This window comes from Schistocerca nitens, chromosome 8 (genome assembly GCF_023898315.1).
Source record: "Schistocerca nitens isolate TAMUIC-IGC-003100 chromosome 8, iqSchNite1.1, whole genome shotgun sequence".
Lineage (NCBI taxonomy): Eukaryota > Metazoa > Arthropoda > Insecta > Orthoptera > Acrididae > Schistocerca > Schistocerca nitens.
In genome coordinates this window covers 37473128-37492353 of record NC_064621.1, presented here as the reverse complement: position 1 = coordinate 37492353, position 19226 = coordinate 37473128, and the positions used below count along the sequence as shown (strand labels likewise).

Below are 19226 nucleotides of genomic sequence, written 5' to 3'. Positions count from 1 at the left end.
GATTACCGGTTCCCAAGGTTTACTTCCGCCAGTACCTCTCTCCCACATTCCAAACGTCGCAGCAGTTGCCCAGCACTGTCGCTCCTGGAAGACGGGATATTTCAGAGAAAGGCGCTAACTAAAGCCTAGAGACTGGCAGCAATAACAAACAGATGCCTCAAAAGCAATGTATCTGCAACAAAGTGGTGAGATGTGTAAAAGAAAACATTGTGTAGAAAGCAAAAGTTCAAAATTTCATCATAACAAAATATTAATTGGGACACAACACACATACGCAACAGAGACATTGAATTGAAGATTAATAAAGGAAATAAATGTATCACGAAAATGTTATGAAGGAGTATCATATACACTAAAAACATTTAAAGAAACAAGCAATAGAGATGAAATGTTACACCGAAGGAAAGGCCACGCACGGAATTGTTTTTTGCGGGCTCTTGGTGTTAGGTTCCTATTTGACCTAAGAACATAGGGTAGGAATATTTTTAGTTAGCCCGGACCTGCGGCCATTTTTATAGACGTTCTGACATCGGTTTTGCTGTGGCTTTTTTACATTATAATAAGCAACGTTTGATCGACGATCCGGAGCTGGCGCTCAGGAAAAATGGATGAATCGATAAATTCCATTCGCAAAAGATTGTAATTGGGCTGAAATTAATGCTCAGTTAATGATACCATTTGTATGTGAACCATTCCGGTTTTCTGAGGAAAAACAGTCGCCCTTAAATAACTGCTGATTGGAGTGAGACTGATGGTTCAAATATGGTCCACTCATGTGTCGGACCTTCGTCTAAGATAAGTTTCAACAGTTTCAAAACAATCTTGCTTCGTTTGGATTTTGCGTGCAAGAAACAACTTTCCCTGCGAGGTTTCTGAAGCGCGTCACTTCTATACTTGAACTGAAAACAATTTTGTTTTAATCCAATAATGTTGTTTTTGTTGTTGTTGTTGTGGTCTTCAGTTCTGAGACTGGTTTGAAGCAGCTCTCCATGCCACTCTATCCTATGCAAGCTTCTTCATCTCCCAGTACCTACTGCAGCCTACATCCTTTTGGATCTGCTTAGTGTATTCATCTCTTGGTCTCCCTCTACGATTTTACCCTCCACGCTGCCCTCTAATGCTAAATTTGTGATCCCTTGATGCCTCAGAACATGTCCTACCAACCGGTCCCTTCTTCTTGTCAAGTTGTGCCACAAACTCCTCTTCTCCCCAATTCTATTCAATACCTCCTCATTAGTTATGTGATCTACCCATCTAATCTTGAGCATTCTTCTGTAGCACCACATTTCGAAAGCTTCTATTCTCTTCTTGTCCAAACTATTTATCGTCCATGTTTCACTTCCATACATGGCTACACTCCATACAAATACTTTCAGAAACAACTTCCTGGCACTTAAATCTATACTCGATGTTAACAAATTTCTCTTCTTCAGAAACGCTTTCCTTGCCATTGCCAGTCTACATTTTATATCCTCTCTACTTCGACCATCATCAGTTATTTTGCTCCCCAAATAGCAAAACTCCTTTACTACTCTAAATGTCTCATTTCCTAATCTAATTCCCTCAGCATCACCCGACTTAATTCGACTACATTCCATAATCCTCGTTTTGCTTTTGTTGATGTTCATCTTATATCCTCCTTTCAAGACACTGTCCATTCCATTCACGACAGAATTACAGTGTCATCGGCAAACCAATAATGCTGATGCGTTATCGAGATAAGATGGTTCAGATTCGAGGTTATTGTAGTACATAAAATTCGTACTTACTTGAATCGAATGCGCGTAAACGGTTTCAAGTAAATCAAACTAATACAAAACGCCTTACGACGGTAAAATTGAAAACTCGCTTTCGAAAATTTGGATAGAGTTAGATTTTATGCGCAAAATACACATTTCTGTGAGCCTTTCAAAGCACGCTACGCCACTTCTATGTTCCCAAATTGCGCGAATCGATTCAAATATTGCAAGAAGTTAGACAAAATCGTGTAATTAATAGCTATCCTATTGTTTTGTGAAAGCTCTATCCCTTACCACGAGCCCGCATCTCGTGGTCGTGCGGTAGCGTTCTCGCTTCCCACGCCCGGGTTCCCGGGTTCGATTCCCGGCGGGGTCAGGGATTTTCTCTGCCTCGTGATGGCTGGGTGTTGTGTGATGTCCTTAGGTTAGTTAGATTTAAGTAGTTCTAAGTTCTAGGGGACTGATGACCATAGCTGTTAAGTCCCATAGTGCTCAGAGCCATTTGAACCATTTTCAACCTTACCACGATATAGCGGTCTAAGTTTGCACACAAATGGAAGTGAATTCTGGTTTTATGTGAATAGCACAAGTTGAGACCGTTTAAGGAGACAGAGGTGGTAGTAATAAATTGAGTCCTACTGTAAATGTAAGAAACGTTTGCCAAAATCTTTTATCATTCGTCTTTTACTTTCGCAAAATCATGCATTTTTACGTGAAATTGTGTTTCGTAGAAATGCATTTCATTTTTAGCCGTGCATTTGGACAAAATTAAAATAACGTTTATTACAGTTGATTATCATCTCCTTGTTAATGCGTTTACATTTTATTCGCCAGTGGCTTATAACTCTCGAAAAATCTTTGGACATCAAAATAAAGCATGTAACAAACCATAATTATGCCCAGCCCTGTATAAAATGATATATTGTCTGCTAGAGCATTTAAAGCTTTGTCGACGACCACTCAGACAGTTAAACTAACCTTCGAATTGGTACAAAAATAAGTGTCAGAAAAGAGGTCACCTTACTTCTAACCAGTATATAAGGTTTTTCTGTGTTTTCTTAAACACTACCGTGCTGTCTTACAGAAAATTTATTTTCGGACACAACACGCTTAATTTCGTCATTTTTCGTACAGGATTGAAAAGTTGATAGTATTTTGTCGTGCATAGGATGTTTCGCTGTTCGTCTGTTTATTTCAGCCAATCATACTCACTCCTAATTCGGTGTGGTTGTTGCAACATTTTGTGCCAAAATTAATTATGCGAAATTTTCTGGCGATATATTTTTAATGTTCAATTTTTGTTATTATTGCAAGATCCGGGCAATCACAGAATGTCGGATTATTGGTAACTGGGAACTCCAATCTTAGACGTGTTATGGGGCTTATTAGAGACATGACTGTCAAGGAGGGGAAGAAAGCCAGTGTGCACTCCGTATGCATACTGGGTGGAGTCATTCCAGAAATGGATCGGGTCCTTCCGGATGCCATGAAGAAAGAGGTTAAAGCGAACTGCAGGTGGTGGCTCAAGTCGGTAGCATTGATGTGTGTCGCTTTGAATCGAAAGAAATTATCTCTGGTTTCGAGCGGCTAACAGACTGGCAAAAGCTGCTAGTCCAGCTGGCGGGATAAAAGGAGAGCGCAACGTTTGCAGCATAGTCGACAGGACCGATCGCGGACCTCTGGTAGAGAACCGAGTGGAGGGTCTAAATCAGAGGCTCAGACGGTACTGTGACAGTGTAGGCTGCAGATTCCTCGATTTGCGCCATAGGGTGCTTGGGTTTCGTGCTTCGCTGAATAGGTCAGGAGCCCACTACACACGTGATGCGGCATTACCGGGTAGGAGGTGCCGTGTGGCGTGGACTGGGCGGTTTTTAGGGTTACAGAGTCTCGGGGAAAGACAAAAACAGGTTCTGTCTCAAAATGTGCGAGATGAACGTAGTTCTAGGAATCATCGGTTTAACAGTTGTAAATTGTTGCAACTGTGTTGGGAAAGTACCAGAGCTTCAAGTTGTAGTAGAAAACACTGATGCTCAAATCGTCATAGGCACTGAAAGCTGGCTGAAGTCGGAGATAAGTTCAGCCGTAATATTTGCAAAGAATCTAACGGTATTCCGAAAGGATAAGGCGTTGTCTTCTTTGTTGCTGTTAGAAGTAGTTCATCTTGTAGCCAAATTTAAGTAGGTAGCTCCTGCGAGTTAGTATTGGTGGATGTCATTCGTAGCAACTGGAATAAAGTAATAACTGGATAGTTTTATAGACCTCCCAACTTGTAAGTAGGCTGTTTAGGTTTTTTATTGGTAACGCCACCTCTGTATGAAAATCACTGGCTGTGCTGTGTGCAGTCTGTGGCTGCTTTGCATTGTTGTAATACTTGCCATTGTAGTGTTAGGCAGCTGGCTGTGAACAGCGCGTAGCGTTGCGTAGTTGGAGGTGAGCCGCCAGCAGTGGTGGATGTGGGGAGAGAGATGGCGGAGTTTTGTAATTTGTCATGAACTGCTATATATATGATGATATCAAGGTAAATACATTGTTTGTTCTCTATTAATATTTTTCATTTGCTAACTATCCCTATCAGTAGTTAGTGCCTTCCATAGTTTGAATCTTTTATTTAGCTGGCAGTAGTGGCGCTCGCTGTATTGCAGTAGCTTGAGCAGCGAAGATTTTTCTGAGGTAAGTGATTTGTGAAAAGTACAGGTTAATGTTAGTCAGGGCCATTCTCGTCTAGAGATTATTGAAAGTCAGATTGCGTTGCGCTAAAAATATTGTGCGTCAGTTTAAGCACAGTCGAGTATAAATTGTTCAAAGGGGACGTTTCATATGTCGACCCTTAGCCTAGGATACCTCACTGGAATCTTCTGATTTGTTCTTGTAGTTTGTGTAATTAGTGTAGATTTTGTTTATTGCTGGCGCGTAATTGTAGAGAATTTCCTTTGTAGTGGCAGTCTTTCATTGTTGTACAGTAAAACAGGTGTGGCATGCATGTAGATTTGCACCAAGTATTTCGCAGATGCAATTAACTAGATATTAATTTCAGTGTTATGTTAATGTGTTCTCTTATTTTTGCTCTTCAAATTGTGTTTTTCTGTGTTGTCGTGTGAAATATTGTGACAATAATGGCGTGTGAAAAACGTAAAACTAGGCTCCAAAGTAAATTGAGAAATGACAGCGAAGACGAAAGCAGTGTGTTAGCGCCACCGTGTAATGAATTAACTAATATTCAAAGTAGTAATTTGGTAATTGCGCATAGGGAAATGGAGCTTGCGGCAAACAATGGCATAGACAGTGAAACAATTAGTGAAGAGGGAAGCATTATCGATCGATCGGTCGGCAACAGCTCGGCTCAGGAATCGGGAATGACAGGACACAATTTTGCAAATACTGTAGATTCAGGTTTTGGGTCCTCACCGTTTTCTCAAATAAGTCAAGACACAATTTCTGCTTGTCAAAATGTAAATGTTGCCGGTGCAAATGCACTGCCGAAAAGCATAGAGGAACAGATTCCAGACACTAATACATTATTATTGCAATTAATGCAACAAATGGAACAAAATCAGAGACAAACACAGCAAAAGCTTCAAAAGTTAGACATAATGGAACAAAATCTTCAAAAGTTAGACACAGTGGAACAAAATCTTAAAAAGTTAGACTCATTGGAGCAAACTCTTGAACAAACACGTGATGATTTAACTACTGAGTTACATCACATTGAATCGAAATGTCAAAAAGTCTGTAATGACGTAAAAACACAAATTTGTGAGCATTTCCAACCTATTTTTTCGCGTCATGAAAATGCATTACTGAATCACGAAGCAGCCATAAAAGAACTGCAAACCATTGTTCATGAAAATCACGACACCTTGCAAGCTAAAATTGACTCAGTTGCCTCTACCGATTCGGTTACGCAACTTGCAAAAACTCATGAAAATTTAAAGGACACAGTAAATACTCTGAAATTTGGTTCAGAAAAACACACTGAGGAAATAAGTACACTATCGGAGAAAGTATCCGAACTTTCGGATCAGGCCACTAACTTATCTACGAAGGTAGATGATAATCTGAATGACACAAAACCGGTAGTCTTTAATGACACAGAAGAGAGCGAACAAATTAGGAAACTGAAACAAAATCTGAATCAAATTAATACGCAACACCAAAGAGAAATCCGCGAAGTACAAGATCAGCTGACACAGGTAATACAAGAATTACGTATTTCAGAGGACACTCGCGCCCCAACACGGGAAGAGGGACTTAGAAATACGGAAAAGACGCAAAATAATAACACAGGACATTTCGGAAGTTATGAAACAAACTGGCAATGTGCACCGAATTTTGAGATGGAACGGCCGACACGACCTAACAATGACCGATATGCGACTCGCCGACATGATGATTTTGACTATAAGCTGTTCATTACTACACGTAAATTCAAAACGTTTAAGAATTCTGCCAACGACATTCATCCACAAGCGTGGCTCCATCAATTCTCTCATTGTTTTCCTCCCAACTGGTCATTGGAGCACAGGTTAGAATTTATGTGTGGCTACTTGGAGAATGAACCAGCTGTAAGAATGCGATCGGTCATTCACGATTCTCACAGTGAAGGAGATTTTTATCATGCCTTCCTCTCAGCATATTGGTCTCAAGCTACACAAGACCGAGTAAAACATAGCATCATAATGATGAAACGTTTCGAACAATCTGAATTTTCCAGTCTTATGAAATATTTTGAAGACATGTTGCATAAGAATCAGTATCTTTCAAACCCATACAGCCCCTCAGAACTCATCCGAATTTGCTTAATCAAACTGCCTGAACATTTACGACATATTATTTTGGCAGGACGTTGCAAAGACGACATTGAAGCTTTTCAGGGACTGTTACAAGAACTGGAAATGGACACTGACAATTGCGGAACACGAGAACAGGAACACAACAATTACAGGTTACATCTGTCACAATTCCGCGATGACAGAAATAATACACGACAAGGCTATTCTTATAACGTAAATCGTGACCAAAACAGACACCACCCGTATGACAACCGTTGGCAGAGTAGCAATAATTACAGGGAAAGATTACCTCTCCGCGGTAATGACTATTACAGAGACAATCAGAGAAACAGACAATATGGGAACCAAAATAATTGTTATTACGGGAGACAGAATAACTTTAGACGCAACGGTCCAGTGCGCAGTTACGATTCAGGGAGAAATTCTCCACCACTTAACCGACAAGAAAGAAACTACAGGAACTACCGACATGACGACAGACGATGTGATCATAACGACAGACCTGAATTGCATCAGAACTGGCGGGATTTAAACAGAGCAGGGCCTTCTCGTCAGAGTGAATTTGTAGAAGTTAGGTCTCCTAATCCCAATAACGGCGCGCGCCAACAAAGAGACAGACAATGACTCGCACAGCTGGCAGCCGCGTGCGCCCGCTGGCTCCGAGAAAAATAACATAAGACGCTAGCCTTGAAAAAAAATTTAGCATTCTTTACCGACGTATACCGTATGACAATTGCGTTCAAGTTGAAACTCTGTGTACTAGGAAGAGTGAAGGTTTACACCACATTTCACATGTAAAACCGTTTATTGGAAGAAAATCTGCTTTTTAATTTTGTCTTTGCCATATAACTTTTCACTTTACATTACTAGTATGCTTTGTAAGACTTAAGAAACTGTTAACATGTAACAATGTTTGAAGTTAAATATCCAGTCAAGAACCGAGAGAACTTGTTTAAACAGAAATTACGAATGCATTGTTATTGTGAACAGACGACACAGTGTTATTGTGTGTGTGCATTCTTGCTTGTTTGTTGCACGATTACGTAACGACTATAAGGCTCACATACTTAGAACATTTACCAGTACTGTTAATGAGATTTTAATGCTACATTTTGGTTTATTTGAAAATACATTCTGAAATTAAAGTGCTTTCTGAGAGATACCAGATGACACAGAGGTTAGTTTATGTGACAGCTACACGATTTTATCACGACGCTACTAATGAGTGACAATTTACAATGTTGCTTTTGCGGTGTATCTGTTTTATATCTGCACAGTTTTCTGAATTCTTCTGGAAAGAAAAACATGTTTTAGTAGTAACTTTTGTGGTATATCTACAATGAGACTGCCTTTTCCGTAGCACAACAATACGTTACAGCACAGTACTTTCCTCATCACGGCAATAAGCGTAATAACTAAGATATCTATACGCAATGCATTTCACTTTTGTGTATCATGAGGTAAGTACATTGACTTCTGCAGAACTTAGCTTTCGGAGGACGATAACTACGACACTTCCACAGAATTATCTTACAGCAAGACGCACATTTAGCGCTACAGGACACGCATTTGAGAGATTAATTTTGTACTTAAGCCATTTATTTTTCAAGATTTTGAATTGCAAAGAAGGTTTTCCGTGATACATTTCATTCCTGAGGGTATAATTACATTGATCCTCAGGGGGGTACACGCCTACTTTGTGTACCATGTGTTTGGCATGCACAAGGAGCCCTAGCTAATATGGTATTTGCTTATACAACTTTACACATCGGTACCATATTTCTCTAACACAGAATTACACAGCTATCTGATTATTTGACAGAGAAACAAACATTCTTTTTACTACGTCAGTGACAGATGTTTACGCAATTACACAGTTGGATAACATTACACAGTTGGATAACTTCACACTTATGAAACTGTATTTTGTCTGTACTTTGTAAACTGTTCATATTTTTTCAGAACCATTGTGATACTACGTGAGCTTTGAATGATGTATTTGGTATGGGATCATGATTTTTAAAGTACGTTTGAGGTAGATGACACTATTGAAATGAGCAGAGAATTTTTTAGGTTTTGAAATTATTGGAGGAAGCTACGACGATTTTGAGAATTGACTGAGATGTTATGATGTTATTTTTACGACGACGATGTGTATTATGCTGTTGAGGTATGTTTATGATCAATAAGCTGATGCTATATAAGGAATGTGATTACGTGTTTATATGTATATGAATAATCAATAGAAGTTAGGGACTCTGGTTGGAAACCGAGAATCGTACTTTAAGAGTTATGAAATGTGTGTAAATGCGTGAATGTATCACAATGCTGACGAAAATTTTTTTGGACGCTGTTATATTTATAGGATTTTGTTTCTTCAGATTTGTAACCCAAATTCTTGACCTGTGAAATATTTTTATATGAGACTGTCACTGTAGCGGAAACTGGTGTCGTAAATATTTCGGTAAGAAAGTTCAGTGACCACCTGCACGTAATGCGTCGTGGGCACCCAGGTGAGCGGCCAGGTGTGTCCGACGCCTGGAGAAAAAGCCATTATTGCGAGCAGCGGCAAAGGTAGAAAAAAAAAAGGGGGGGCAGGCCATTATCCTCGCTATTGACATTTCCTTGTTGAAAGCATACTGTGGAGCTCGTAATTTATGATATTTACTGAAATGCCTAATGAAATGACGAGAAATATTTTTACATCTGCACACCTGATTACGACAAGCGTCTTTCTACGAGAGTTGTGAGAATTTCTACTAACTTATGAAATGTCACATGACTATTGAATGATACTTTTATGCTTTGCCTTTCATAGTTGCTTATTTCATTTGATATCTAGTTTCCAGCTGTGTTGCAGCATGGGTTTTATAAAAGAAAAAAATAAATTTCATTTGCTAATGTGAACACTTTCTGTCAACAGATCTATTAAATAATTATTTTATGACCCACATTCTTCGAAAAAGGAGCTCTTGGAATGGAAAGAACAATAAGAAGGGACTAATAACAGGAACTGCATACATAATTTTCTTTTCAACTACTTGGTAATTTTTTTTCGTAGAGTAAGTTTTTGTGATGCATCACTCTAGTGTTAAGATGTGACGTAAGTTTTAAACATGGCCATTTTTACTGTAATATTTTTTCTGCTTGAGCTATGTCATGTTTAGGTATAAGTTGCTGCTGTTTGCCAGGCATAGTGTTATTGAATTTGACTTTGTATTATTCTGTTAAGCCAGTTTTACTAATGAATTATTTTTATTGTTTGCTGCACATTGCCTTAGATTAGTTGTAACATTACAATTGCTTTGCTAATTTCTTAATGCTGCTTGCTTCGCAAATCTGCGTTTTTTTCATTGCTGTTTATATTAATTGTTTTATGTGATGCTGCATTGCCTCGTCCCTTGGTATATATATCTGAGCTCAGTAGATTTAAGTTAGCTTAAGAGGGGGTAGACTATATAAGAAACAGATTTGGCAAAAATGAGTATTGTACAATGAGAGATAATTATTTTGAAAGAAATATGAATAGAATACAGGAAGGAGGTTTAGATAGGACTTTTTGGGAATGATGATGAATGAAGGGAGATCTCCAAGAAGTAAAGAAAGTTTTGTTTGCAAAATACTGCAGTAAAACAAACACTGTCCTTTCCTTTTGTGTTATCCCCCTATGTGTTTGTGTACCCTTGTGTATTTGTTTTCTTCCTGTCTCTGTGTAGTTTCATAGAATTTTTTTCTCTTCTAATACTAAGCTACATTCACTATGATGAGGAATACTGTTATCCTCAAATATAATTTGCATTAATAATATGTTATTTACTTTGTAAAGATGTTAGACATTAGTAATTCTGTTCTGTTTTAATGCTCATGTGTAAAGTTGATGTTTCAAAAGCTATTCTGATATTTTATGTATGTACTTATGTCATTATTTTTGTAACACTGATGTATATGTTTATTTCTATTCTTTTGTAAAGCCTGTTTTACTACAAATGTTATCTGTATTGTTATGTTCTTTACTGATGTGTTTTGTACCTTTGTTATTGTGTTCTTATGTTATAAAATTGTACTTGTCACCAGTTCATCATATTATTAACTTGTAAGTTACATTTCACTGCACACGTTTCTGTTGGTCATAGTATATGGACAATATGTGAGAAGTAGGGACTGTTAGTGTTTGCACGTGTGTTAATAATTCAGCAAGGGACTGGATAACAGCATTGCTGGTTCTAAGGACAATTCCAAAAACTTTGTGTGTGCACAAGTGGTGGTTATGGACTTACTATATTCTCCGCAAGACTCTTCGATGGTGATTGTGCACCTGCACAGTCGCAACGGATGGCTGCTAGCCATCTCTACAAGGACTACAGTGGGTCTGCATCTTTGATGGCCCACCAATGCCATTATTTCTACAAGGACTTCAGTGGGTCTGCACCTCTGGTGGCCCACCAATACCATTATCTCTACAAGGACTGCAGTGGGTCTGCACCTCTGGTGGCCCACCAATACCGTAATCTCTACCAGGACTACAGTGGGTCTGCTCTGTGATGACCTACCAAACGATATTCTTCAAAACTTCGATTGACTCCGCTGTGGGTTTGCTCTGTTGTGGCCCATTACCTGCCTGCATGTCAAGAGTCAGCACGGTCTTTCCGTTGGAAGGACAACACTACTTCTTCAAGACTGCATGTAAATCCACTACTTTCGTGTGCATTTTCTTCTACTGCTCAGACTTTGAGAAAAGAAACGGCAGTTTTACGATGAACGATTAGGACTGTCTTTATGGACTGTGAGAAAGTTTAGCTTTTGACCAACATTGTATCAATAAGTGTGTGCATTTGATTTCTTTGTTATTGTAATTGTGAAAAAAATTTTTAACAAATATGTATTGGCCAGTGCCCAACAAAATTTGTAAACTTTTTTGTGGGGAGCATGGGGGCTATGTAAGTAGGCTGTTTAGGTTTTTTATTGGTAACGCCACCTCTGTATGAAAATCACTGGCTGTGCTGTGTGCAGTCTGTGGCTGCTTTGCATTGTTGTAATACTTGCCATTGTAGTGTTAGGCAGCTGGCTGTGAACAGCGCGTAGCGTTGCGCAGTTGGAGGTGAGCCGCCAGCAGTGGTGGATGTGGGGAGAGAGATGGCGGAGTTTTGTAATTTGTCATGAACTGCTATATATATGATGATATCAAGGTAAATACATTGTTTGTTCTCTATTAATATTTTTCATTTGCTAACTATCCCTATCAGTAGTTAGTGCCTTCCATAGTTTGAATCTTTTATTTAGCTGGCAGTAGTGGCGCTCGCTGTATTGCAGTAGATTGAGCAGCGAAGATTTTTCTGAGGTAAGTGATTTGTGAAAAGTACAGGTTAATGTTAGTCGGGGCCATTCTCTTCTAGAGATTATTGAAAGTCAGATTACGTTGCGCTAAAAATATTGTGCGTAAGTTTAAGCACAGTCATGTATAAATATTAAAAGGGGACGTTTCAAACTGAAATAATACAATTGCTGAAAGGTTCAAAAAAAACTTCAGACTAATTTTAAATACGTACCCGACTCATACAGTTATAGTTGGTGATAACTTTAATGTACAAAGGATATGTTGTCGAAAATACTTGTTTATATCCGGAGGTATGCATAAAACATCATCTGAAGCTGTGATAAACGCATTCGCTGAAAATTATTTCGAGCACTTAATTCATGAGCCCATGCCAATAGTAAACGGATGCGAAAACATTGTTGACCTCTTAGCAACAAATAATCCTGCACTAATAACGACCATCAAAGCAGATACAGGGATTAGTTTACACAGGGTTGTCGTAGCGAGACTAAATACATTAACTTAAAAATCCACCAAAAATAAACTAAAAATACCTCTAGTCATGAAAGCTGATAAAATTCGCTTGACGCATTCCTAAGGACCAATTTCAACTCATTCCAAACTAACAATGCAAGTGTAGACCGATGTTCAAAGAAATAGTATCGTCAGCAGTTGAGAGATTTATACCAAATAAATTTACAAACGACCGAGCTGATCCCCTTACTACACAAAAAGCCTCAGTGAACTTCCGATGTCATCCACAAGGTCATTTACGTATATTGTGAATAGCAACAGTCCTACGACACTCCCCTGTGCCACACCTGAATTCACTCTCACTACGGAAGACTTCTCTCCATTGAGAATGACATGCTGCGTTCTGTTATCTAAGAACTCTTCAATCCAATCACACAATTGGTCTGACAGTCCATATGCTCTTACTTTGTTCATCAAACGACTGTGGGGAACTGTATCGAACGCCTTGCGGAAGTCAAGAAACACGGCATCTACCTGGGAGCCTGTGTCTATGACCCTCTGGGTGTCGTGGACGAATAGCGCGAGCTGGGTTTCACACGATCGTCTTTTTCGAAACCCATGCTGATTCCTACAGAGTAGATTTCTTGTCTCCAGAAAAGTCATTATACTTGAACATAATACGTATTCCAAAATTCTAAAACTGATCGGCGTTAGAGATATAGGTCTATAGTTCTGCACATCTGTTAGACGTCCCTTCTTGAAAACGGTGATGACCTGTCCTCTTTTCCAATCCTTTGGAACGCTAGGCTCTTCTAGATACATACGGTACACCGCTGCAAGAAGGGGGACAAGTTCCTTCGCGTACTCTGTGTAAAATCTAACTTGTATCCCATCAGGTCCAGCGGCCTTTCCTATCTTTTTAGTGATTTTAATTGTTTCTCTATCCCTCTGTTGTTTGTTTCGGTATCTACCATTTTGTCATCTGTGCGACAATCTAGAGAAGGAAGTACAGTGCAGTCTTCCTCTGTGAAACAGCTTTGGAAAAAGACATTTAGTATTTCGGCCTTTAGTCTGTCATACTCTGTTTCAGTACCATTTTGGTCACAGAGTGTCTGGACATATTGTTTTGATCCACCTACCTCTTTGACATAAGACCAAAATTTCTTAAGATTTTCTGCCAAGTCAGTACATAGAACTTTACTTTCGAATTCATTGAACGCCTCTCGCACAGCCCTCCTCACACTAAATTTTCGCTTCGCGTAATTTTTGTTTGTCTGCAAGGCTTTGGCTATGTTTATGTGCGGAATGCAAACCAAAGACTGCCTTTTATTGGCAGAACACTTAGAAAATGTAACGGATCTACTAAAGAGACTGCCTACACTACTCTTGTCCGTCCTCTTTCGGAGTAGTGCTGCGCGGTATGGTATGCTTACCACGTAGGATTAACTGAGTACATCGAGAAAGTTCAAAGAAGAGCAACACGTTTTGTATCATCGCGAAGTAGGGGAGAGATGCCATGATAAAGAACCATTAAAACAAAGGCTTTCTTCGATGCGGCAGAATCTTCTCAAGGAATTTCAATCATCAGCTTTCTGCTCCGAATGCAAAATTATTTTGCTGACGTTGACCTATATACGGAGAAACTGGCGTTATGATAAAATAAGGAAACCAGAGCTTGCACGGAAAGGAATATGTGTTCGTTTTCTCCACGCCCTGTTCGAGATTGGAATAACTGAGAATTGTTGTGGAGGCGGTTCCATGCACCCTCTGCTAGGCATTTAAGTGTGATTTGCAGAGTATCAATGTAGATGTGGATGTTATTGCTTTGTTCAAACAAACATTGGCAAGAGCTCTACGATAAGACATAACAGCAACATGTATGCTTTTCGGTAATTTATTATATGTTGCTCGAAACTTTCAGCGTTCGTATGATTCATTACAGAGTCACTTTTTTCTTGTTGTGATTGAGATGAAACATTTCATTTACAGGATAATTCGGAAATTTTCTAAATTTTGAAACAACACATACGCTTAGCTGACAAACAGATTCCATTTGACCACAGATCCATACGATTCCCAATAAGATGGGTATATGTTGGTCAGCCTATCCTAGGGCGTGGTTACCTGCTTGTCATGATACATTATGAAGATACTTTGACATTTTATAGTGGTCGATTGTAACTTTGTCTATAAACTGTTTCATAACGTGTTTGGTCACTTGGATCTTGGTGGCTACTTTGCAGCTACTTTTACGAAGCAAAATGATGTAACGTCTCTTATTGCTGTTGAAATAGGCCAAAGCCATTTGCCGTCGAGAAAGCCTTTGACAAGTAACCCTTTTTAACAGTAGTATGTGTGAGTGGAGAGATTTACACATTTTCTTAAGCTTCGAAGCTGCTACTTCACATGAACCATGTGCACACGTCATTTTTTGTACAGCCATTCTACATTTTTGTTCGCATCCTAAGTTTATCAGTATATTATGGTTGTATCGTAAGTTTATCTAGGCAGCATAAACTATTTATATAAATATTATCAAAAACTTTGAACCGTATTTAATGTTTTGTATGTATCCTGTTTTTGTTTGCTGTTATTTTGTATACTGTGTTGAGCATTTATCTTTACAATGGGTAGGCAGCCTCATGTGTATATGAATAAGACGTGTAACTACAAAACAAAAAATTAAGAATAAAAAATAAAAAATATGCAGAATTAGAAAATACAAATTATAAACAAAAATAGAAAAATAGTAAAAAATAAAAACGTACGAAAAAAATAAAAGCAAAAACCGTCGTACAAGCATGTGAACTTGGAATGGTGGTCATGCTTGCAAGCTCTGAGGACACAGCATGCGATACTGGACAAGTTCAACCATCCCAGGTTGGTAATCGTAGAGGAGAAAGACTAACGGCGCTCAACTCAAAGAACATGGTAGAAAAGACAATAAAAAAGACCTATACCGGGTCGGTCGTCGTCCGAGTCAACAAAAATATACATCGGTTGGCCAGGTGTGGCGGTCTAATGTCAGAATTGTGATACAGTAGAAGTTGGGACACACGAATGAAAAATGCTCTTACCGTAGCATAGAAAAGGTGAGTACCTCCCGGGCAGAGTAGAGATGCAGAAGAAGGAAAATTATCTGCCAGCTTCAACGAAATTTAAATGGAAACGTCTTGACATATTCACTCTTTTTTGAGTTAACCCTACATCCTCAGGGCAGTGAGCTATCTGAGCTGCAAGGTGTTGGTACACCTGATCTTGCAAAAGTTCCTCATCCTGTGCCAAAATCCAGAATATTCGTTAGTCACACTAAACAATATATAGTACCATACGCCTGAAGAGCATACATGTAATATCTGAGAAAGTTTTTGTACAGGGACAAAATTTCTGGGGCTGGGTTTGCTACTGTTGGGATGAAAAAACATTTTATTCTTTATTTTTTTGGGTGGGGGGGGGTTGACTTTTTTCCTCGAAGGGACACCACCTGTTACAATTACAGTAAGAGACGTAAGAACAAACTTATGTGCTTCTAGGGGGTGGGATGTATCTACAATAGGAAGTATCCAAGATACGTGTTTGCTTGTACGAGTATGTAGGATGTATCCCCGAGTGGGGATGAATGCATCCTAAACTTCAGTGACCAGTTGTATCATACCGCACGACAAGGCAAACGCCATTCTGGTAGACATGATGACATGTTTCATGTTATATGACATCTTGTACGATGTTACTTGACTTGACATGACACATTATATTACATGGCATGTGTACTAATACTAACAAGTAAAAAATTGCGAGTATATCAAGATATTTTGATTTAAATGTCTCTGAATGTGTCAGACAAGTAGAAAAGCTAGTTCCCTTTCTTTTACATCCTAAAGTCTGCACAGGCCTTCCTTCCTTTTTTGTCCTATGATAGCATTTTTCATACTGCCATTGTTATGTAAGATACCGTTCAGTCTTCCAGTCTTCCATCATTCGTTCTTGTGTAATGTTTACGTAGCCTCTCTCGGAGCAAGCAATCAAAGTCGACATGTAAGCATAACAGTTATACGTATTTTCTTAACCTGTAAACTACTGTTTCATGAATAATGTATGCTGTTACATCTTAATATCCCCATTGCTAGTCTATTTTGTAATTCACTTGATGGTTTTTGTAGAATTTTAGTTTAAAAGTCTACAACCTGGATGACTGAGGGATCTCTCTTTATAATATCAACGAAAACGATATTGCAGTGCTGGTACTGCTAAAGGCTGAAAGCAAGGGGGAACTAGATACGTAATTTTTCCCGAGAGTACGGAGCTTTACAGTACTGTTTAATGATGATGGCATCCCCTTGGGTAGAAAATTCAGTAAATAAAATAGTCCCCCATTCGGATACTCAGGAGAGGACTACTCAAGAGGATGATAACATCAGGAAATACAAAACTGGCGTTCTACGGACCGGAGAGTGGTGTGTTATATCTCTTAGTAGGGCGAGGTAGGTTAGAAAACCCAAAAAGGGAAATTGAGCGGCTACAGTTAGATATTGTGAGAATAAGTGAAGATTATTGGCAGGTGGAACAGGACTTTGGGACAATTGAATACATGGTTATAGATACAAAACCAAGCAGGGGGAATGCAGGAGTCAGCTTAATAATGAATAAGAAAATAGGAATGCTGGTAGGCAACTGTGAACAGTGCAGTTAACGCATTATTGTAACCAAGATACCAAGATAGACACGAAGCCCACACCCACCACAGTAGTACAAATTCATATGCCAACTAGCTCCGCAGATGGTGAAGAAATCGCAGAAATATACGATGAGATAAAAGAAATTCTTCAGATAGATTAGGGAAACGAAAATTTCGTCATTGGAATTCGATAGCAGGAAAAGGAAGAGAACGAAAACTTGTAGGTGAAGATAGACTGGGCAAAAGGAACGAAAGAGGAAGCTGCCTGGTAGAATTTTGCGCATAGCACAATTCATTTATCACCAAGATCTGTCCAGAGAATCGTTAAGAGACCTGGAGACACCAGGAGGTTTCAGATTTATTATACAATAGCAAGACAGAGGTTTAGGAATTAGATATTTCCAGGGGCAGGTATGGACTCTGACCACAATTGACTTGTTATTAATTGCTAATTAGAACTGAAGAAATTGCAAAAAAGTAGGAAATAAAGGTGGTGGGATCTGAATAAGGTGAAAGAGCTAAATAAACAGATACATCTGCCTAATATCGTGTAGGGCCCCCGCGAGCACGCAGAAGTGCCGAAACACGACGTGGCATGGACTCGAATGATGTCTAAAGTAGTGCTGGAGGGAAGTGACACCATCAGTCCTGCGGGGCTGTCCATAAATCCGTAAGAGTACGAGGGCGTGGAAATCTCTTCTGATCAGCATGTTGAAAGGCATCCCAGCTATGCTCAATAGCGTTCATGTCTGGTGAGTTTGGTGGCCATCGGAAGTGATTCAACTCAGAAAAGAGTTTATGCAGACATTCTGTAGCAATTCTGGGCGTGTGGGGCGTCACATTGCACTGCTTGAATTGCCCACGTCCGTCGAATTGCACAGTGAACATGAGTGGATACAGGTGATCAGACATGATGCTTACGTACGTGTCACCTGACGGAGTCTCATCTAGACATATCAGGGGTTCCGTATCACTCCAACTGCACACGTCCACACCATTACAGAGTCTCCACCAGCATGATCAGAGTAGCCCATACAGGGTCCATCGATTCAAGAGGTTGTTCCCATACCCGTACACGTCCATCCGCTCGATACAATTTGAAACATGTTGCCAGTCATCTACAGTCCAATGTTAGTGTTGATGGGCCCAGGCGAGGTGTAAAGCGTTCTGTCGTGCAGTCTTAAGGATACACGAGTGGCCTTCGGCTCCTGAAAGCTCATATCGATGATGTTTCGTTGAATGGTTCGCACACTGACACTTGCTGATGGCCCAGCATTGAAATCTCCAGAAATTTGCCGAAGGGTTGCACTTCTGTCGAGTTGAACGGTTCTCTTCAGTCGTCGCGGGTCCCGTTCTTGCAGGATCTTTTCCCGGCTGCAGCGATGTCGGAGATTTGATTTTGTACCGTATTCCTGATATTCACGGTACACTCGTGAAATGGCCTTACGGGAAAATCTCCACTTCTTCGCTACCTCGGAGATGCTGCGTTCCATCGCACGTGCATCGACTGTAATCCTACGTTCAAACTCATTTAAATCTTGGTAACCTGCCACTGTAATAGCAGTAACCGATCTAACAACTGCGCCAGACTCTTTTTGTTTTATACAGGTTAGTCTGCTGTTTACATATCTGTATGTTTGAGTACGCATGCCTATACACGTTTCTTTAGCGCTTCAGTGAAGAACTTAATTGATGAAAGGAGAAAATATAAAAATGCAGTAAATGTAGTAGGTCGAACCCAATAAAAATGTCTAAAAAATGAGACTGATAAGAAGTACAAGATTGTTAAGCAGAAATGGCTAAACGGTAAATGTAAGGTTTCAGCAGCGTTTTTCAATATAGGAAAGACAGATATCTCCTACAGGAATATTAAAGGGGCCTTTGGAGAAAAGAGAAGCAGTTGTATAAATATCAAGAGCGCCGACTCAAAACCGGTCCTAAGCAAAGAAGAGAAAGCTGAAATGTGGAAGGAGTATATAGAGTGTCCGTACAAGGGAGATAAATTTGAAGGCAGTAGAATTTGAAGGCAGTATTACAGAGACAGAAAAGTTCTTAGATGAAGATGTGCTGGGAGAAAGGAATATGAGAGACCACTGAAAGTCTTGAGTGGAAACAAGGCCTCGGGGGTAGAGGATATTCTGTCAGAACAACTAATAACCTTGGGAGAACAGCCATGACAAAACACCCCCCTCTGCTGTGCAAAATATATGAGACACGTGAAATACCCTCAGACT

The 19226-nt window shown here is 39.5% G+C and overlaps 1 protein-coding gene across 1 annotated transcript in view; it reads left to right on the top strand.

Annotated features, from left to right (window-relative positions):
* Positions 1-19226, top strand: part of LOC126199127 (uncharacterized) — a 590042-nt gene that overhangs the window by 298413 nt on the left and 272403 nt on the right. The window lies entirely within an intron of this gene.